The 6,000-nt window shown below is 39.1% G+C and overlaps 1 protein-coding gene across 1 annotated transcript in view; it reads right to left on the bottom strand.

The window, feature by feature from the left end:
* Window positions 1-4,879, bottom strand: part of St8sia6 (ST8 alpha-N-acetyl-neuraminide alpha-2,8-sialyltransferase 6) — a 44,396-nt gene extending 39,517 nt beyond the window's left edge. Inside the window, exon 1 of the mRNA XM_090319178.1 lies at window positions 4,818-4,879. The gene's annotated coding sequence lies outside the window, so the exon portion shown is untranslated. The remainder of the gene's footprint in view (window positions 1-4,817) is intronic.
* Between the last annotated feature and the right edge of the window lie 1,121 nt (window positions 4,880-6,000).

Raw genomic sequence — 6,000 nt, forward strand, 5'->3', positions numbered from 1 at the left:
GCAGACAGACAAAGCATGCCTATGTATGAGGATCACGTTCTGAGGCTAGCTGTGTGCAAAACATGAACACTCCAATCTAAAAACCTAATGCCAAAGGGCTAGGATGTACAGTTCAAGTGGTAGAGTCAAGCTCCTGTTGAACAAGCACAAGACCCTGATTTCAAATCCCAGAACCATCCAAAAACAAAACCCAATAGACCTTTAGAATGAAAAAATAACCCAGCCAGTTCTTCAGTTGCCACAAGGAACTTAAGCCATTAAAAAAATGTACCAGGGTTGTGATTTAGGCAGTCCCATGATAACATCTTTCTTTCTGACCTATTTCTCTTCACCAATGAGAGTAAGGTATGCAAACTCTCAATGCCCTTAAAAGCTCACCAAAAAAAGAAAAAAAAAAAGACAAGTTGAAATGTTAGAACTGAGCAGACAGGCAAAAGTGTATAAATCACTTTAAAAGGCGATTATCGTATCACAGACTTAAAACTGGAAAAAGAAAAAAAACCCACAAGTCATCTATCATTCCAGGCCAAAAAGATCTTGTATATGGCCAGAAATCTTTCTTCCTGGCAAACAACTTGAAATTCAGGAATATTGGCTTTGTTAACAGGCTATCAAGTGATCTGCTCACAGTCAGACTTTTTGAAGTTGGATCTGCCATAATTTAACTTTCTCTTTTCATGTAGCAATTCAGGTCATGTTGTTCTCTCTAGAAAAATAAAAACTGAAGAACATTTAGGATCAGTCTGCCACTCACTTAATTTCACCCTGAAAAACAAAACAAAACAAAAAACAAAAATCCCCACTTTCTGACCAGTATCTTGATACCTCTGTCCTTCCTACTATTTAAAATGGCACTGAACAAAACAGTGATCAAATGTACACCTGTACCATATAAAGTATGGTTCAAGTTATTCTTCATCTTATGAATTTTAATTCTCAACAAAATAAAAAACCACCAGGTTACAAGTTAGCCTTCCTGATCTTAGAATTTTGCAGCAATCTATGGAACACTGGCTCACACTCTGTTCTGGAGAAAAAGCTCTAACTCCTTTCACAAGCAGAACTATTTCAACTGCTCTCAAGGGTTCAAATGATATGCAAGATTACAGTTGCTTAAAAACAAATCGCTTTCTTTCCACTTTATGAGATAACACAGGAATATCTAATGAAGGATGGTCAGAGCAGTAGAGCTATTCAATGTATATGTGGCAGAGATGTCTGACTGCCCATTACTAATTGAAGCTTCTACGTAGTATATAGTTACCACAATCAGCAAGCCAGCCAGATGATACATTCCCGGCCCCAACCCCATATCTATTCATCTCACGCTCTATTATTGGTAAAAGCCAGTCACATGACTCCAGCATCTACACAGACCAGATTTAGCCAATAGAACACGAATGCAAATGATTTGTGGTTTGAATTCCCACCAGACTATGTGGAATACACGTTTTCCTTCCAACACTGGGCTGTCATCTGTCAAAGACGGCTGTCAAGTGGGAAAGAAGGAGCCAGAATCTGAGAGTAGGAGTGAGGAGAAGCCATCTAAAACTCCCTGCTCAAGTAAGACTACTGAACACACAGAAGAGAGACAGCTGAATTTTACATTAATACACTGAATTTTGGACAGATTTGTTAGACAAGTTCATCTGTGACTAGATAGTGGAAGCTGAACTAATTTAACTGAATGTTTTCTTGGGATGTTGAGTTCTTGGAATAATGGAAAAGCTCACTACAAATGTGAAAGTTTGATTACAAATGTCCCCAAAGCTGTGTGTGTTAACCACTTACTCTCTAGCTTGGTCCTACTGTAGGGAGTGTTAAGAGGTAAGCCTAGTAGAGCGGTTTTAGGTCACTGTGGGGCATGTCTTTGAAGGGGACTTTGGATTCCAGCTCTCTAGATTACAGCCACAAGGTGAGCAGTTTTGTTCTGCCACATGATCTCACTGTGGCATACTGTGCCATCACCATCAGAGGCCACATTAACTTCTGCCTTTTATAAGCTGATTTTCCTCAGGTAGTTGTTACAGTAAAGGAAAAAAGCTGACTGACACAGCAACAAAAACAGAAATACCCAAACAGGAGGCAGTGAATCCATTTCCTAAGTCAGCATCTCTGAAATATCTGCTCTGAGAAAAATCACTTCATTTGCCTGAAGTACTCATGAAGCTAAGATGAAGAGTTTCCGGACCTAATGGAGCCATTTTTCTAAAAACCTAAGCAGAAAAGATTTCAAGTAATATCTGTCACACTGAAAAATGAGAGAACCAGCAACAATAAGATGGCAAGATAGCATTTTTAATACATTATAATATTTTCATCTGGAAGATAACCTAATAAAAATGATTACACTGAAGAAATCTGGAGATATATTCATGTATTAGTGAAAAACAGAAAAGTAAAAATCTAAAGAGAGAAAAAGTTAAAGAAAGTAACAGTGGCACCAAAAGGGAGTTGAAATGTATAGATTGATTTATATAGAGATATTTATTTATATATAGATAATTTTAACTCTTAGAAATTAGACATGGCATACAAAGTATTTTGAGGGCCCAAGAAATTCATCCATCCATTCATTCAAGAAAAGTTTTCTGGGCATCTAATTCCTGCTTAGACCTTAAACAGCATGAACAAAACTGTGAACAACAACCTAAAGGCCCTGCTTTCTTTCTTTCTTTCTTTTTTTTTTTTTTTTTTAGGCCCTGCTTTCTTGACAGTCTTTAACAGAGCCCAAACAGTCAAGGCAAATCACATCCTATCTTAACCCAATGACACTTGATTAATTTCTCTCTTTCTTCCTCTCTCCCTCCTTCTGGTTCTTCCCTTACTTTTGTGGTACTGGAGTTTGAACTCAAGGCCTCACAATTGATAGGCAGGTGTTCTATCAAGGAGTTATACACCAGCCCCTTTTAACTTTAGTATTTTTTTCAGTTTTTGCCAGTCCTGTGGCTTGAACTCAGGGCCTGAGCGCTGTCCTTGGACACTTTTTGCTCTCTGCACTTGAGCCACATTGCCAATTCTGGCTTTTTCTGTATATGTGGTACTGAAGAATCGAACCCAGGGCTAGGTGAGCACTCTTGCCCTAGTTATTCTTTTAAATAGGGTCTTGTGCTTTTTCCTGAATTAACCTATGCCTCCTGCATAGCTGGGTTATAGGCATGTAATACCATACCAGGCTACCAGGCTTTAGCTTTACTTTTCTTCAAAAACATAGCCAAGAGTAGCAGAGGAAAACAAGTACCGATTCCCTCCCACTATAACTCTGTTCTCCTCCATTCTATTTTAGCAACTTGAAAGGGATAAACTATCTGAACAAAAAAAGAAAAAAACTAAAAGAAAATTCTAAGTCTTTAACAGACCATAACAAAAATAGTCCAAAATAATTATTTCTAAGAAAATGAAATTACTTTTATCAGCATAGGCTGAATGGCTTTCCCAATTGTCCCTTGTAAGTCTCTAATAGCATTAGTTGCAGAACACACAATTCCTGACAATAGACAATGCAACTGAACAAATTAGTCTCCGGTGTACAAAATAACACTTTCATAACAACGGGAAATTCGTGCCTGCTCTCCCTAGACCTCCACTGCAGTGAATACTAGTGCAGGCTAATTACATGAGCTAGCTGAAAATTGTATGTGTAATGGGAAGGCAGCTCCCTAAAGAACAGTGGAGAGAAGGTCTTGCCATCAACTACAAAACAACAGGGGAAAATCAAGACAGCAAGTCCCAGAGAGTGGTGTTCTCATTTGTATACTGCAGTAACCACTGCAGTTGGTGCATACAAAAGAGTAGTCAATTCTCTTCTTTGATTCGAGAATTTTCCCCCAGTGTCGAATCAGTGTTTTGCCATGATCTTGTGGCTATTGACAATTCTTGTGTTGAGATGATAGTTCTTGGGGGAAGCAAAGACGTAGTTGACGTTAGTGAGAGAGTCGGAAAGAAAGTCACACGCTGAGGTGTGTATTGTACGATGTATTGCAGGTGTCTGGTGTGTTATAGGACTTTGCAGGTGTCTGCAAGCATCGCAGAGCAAAGAGAAATTTCTCCCAGTTATCCTTTCTCATGCATCTTCACGCTATCTGCATAGAAGGTAGTGCCAAAGGTTTGGAATTAGAGGCTTTCGGTAAAGTTTGAACGAGCCTTGTCACATCTCCACACCCAACAAACGACACACAAATTCTGAATGTTGATCAATCAGATGTGAAATGCCATCCACAAAGGTTGAGCTACTTCAAGTCCAGTGATTTCATCATGAGAGGAAAGGCTGTATGCACAAATACTCGAGCTGATCCTCAGAACCCTGGGGTCTCTGTGAGAAATATGGGGCCTCAAATTGTGTTGTGTGTGTTTTATTGGGGTTTGAATGAAGGGCCTAGCGCTTACTTGGTGAGTGCTCTACCACCTGAGCCATCCCCTCAGCCCTTTTTGACTGAGCCTCCCTTCTCCCCTCCCCTTTCCCCATCACCAGGGTAGCCCAGTCTCTGTTGTTGGTCTCAGATCTCCAAATGAATCTTCTCCAAGTTCAATGTCAAGGCTGAGGGAGGAGAAATTCTTTCAAAAATGATCTACAGGGCTAGGAATTTGGCCTAGTAGTACAGTACTTTCCTAGCATGTACAAAGATCTGGGTTCAATTCCTCGGTACCACGCACACAGGAAGTGGTGCTGTGGCCCAAGCAGTAGAGTGCTAGCCTTGAGAAGTCCCAAGGACAGTACTCAGGCCCTGAGTTCAATCTCCAAGATTGACAAAAATAATGAATATAGAGTACCAAACATTTTGTTCCCAATGAAATTAAATGTGAAAAGTATAACTTACCGCCTTGTTTTGTTAGATAAAGACTTGAAGCCATCTTTCAGACTTCTGCACTTCTCTGTCAGTTGGAGTGACTTCTCATTTAGGTATGTGCTGGTTCATAAAAAAAAAAAAATTAAAAAAAGAGAGGAGAGAGATTGACTTACAATGAAAGCTCATAAGATATCATTAGCCAACATCAAATTTCATTGATAAAATGTGTCTAAATAAAGTCTGATTTTCATTCATTTATTGGATTTCTCCCTAGAAAAAGGAAATTGATATTTTCACATATGACAGGCCTAAATTTTTTTCTTAAAAGCATCTTACACTGTACTCAAACTGAAAAGAAATCCACGAGGAAGGCAGTCTACTTTCAAGCTTTCCTATTTTGAAGTCTGTATTTACAATGAACAGATTGTTGGATAGTTTTCATCAGAGTGCATGTAAATTACCTTTTTTTTAAAGAGATGTTGTCTCAGCTAGCAAGTATGCAGACACAGGGGAATCATATTTTTCTCTGCTAAGAACACACACAGAGCTGGCCTTAGATTAATATACCAATGGTGACATAAAGGTCTGGTGCTATTGCTTTATGAACTTAGAAAACTGGAGGTGAAACAAAACCAGAACCAGAAGCAGTTTAAGAGACAGACACCAGTGGTTCATGCTGCAATCCTAGTAACTCAGGAGGCTGACATCAAGAGGATCATAGTTCGAAGAAATCTCAGGAAGAAAAGACTGAGACTCCATCCCCAATATACCAGCAGAAAAAGTAGGGCTGGAGGCATAGTTCAAGTGGTAGAGTGCTAACCAGAGTAACAATTGAGGGACTGGAGGAATGGGTCAATTGGTAGAGCACCAGCCAACCAGCATCAAGTATTGAGTTTGAGTCCCAGTCTTGGCAAACAACAACAATAACAACAATTTGAGTAAAGGCAAAGCACTGATTTCAAACCTCAGTACCAGAATAAAAAGGCATTATGGAGTTGTAACCCCTTTGTTCAGTACTTAATACTAATAACATACTGGATATAGGCATGATATTTATATTTCCGTATCTCTGAAGGTTAGACAACATTCCTTGTCTCATGGTACGACTGTCATGATACACACATGCTGGATAAAAACATGGTGAAGCACCAAGTACCATGTTTTGACATAATTAAGTGTTCAATACTACTAGTTCTCACTTTCTGTAGACACT

This window comes from Megascapheus bottae, chromosome 26 (assembly GCF_031878675.1).
Source record: "Megascapheus bottae isolate mThoBot1 chromosome 26, mThoBot2.hap1, whole genome shotgun sequence".
NCBI classification, from domain to species: Eukaryota; Metazoa; Chordata; class Mammalia; order Rodentia; family Geomyidae; genus Megascapheus; species Megascapheus bottae.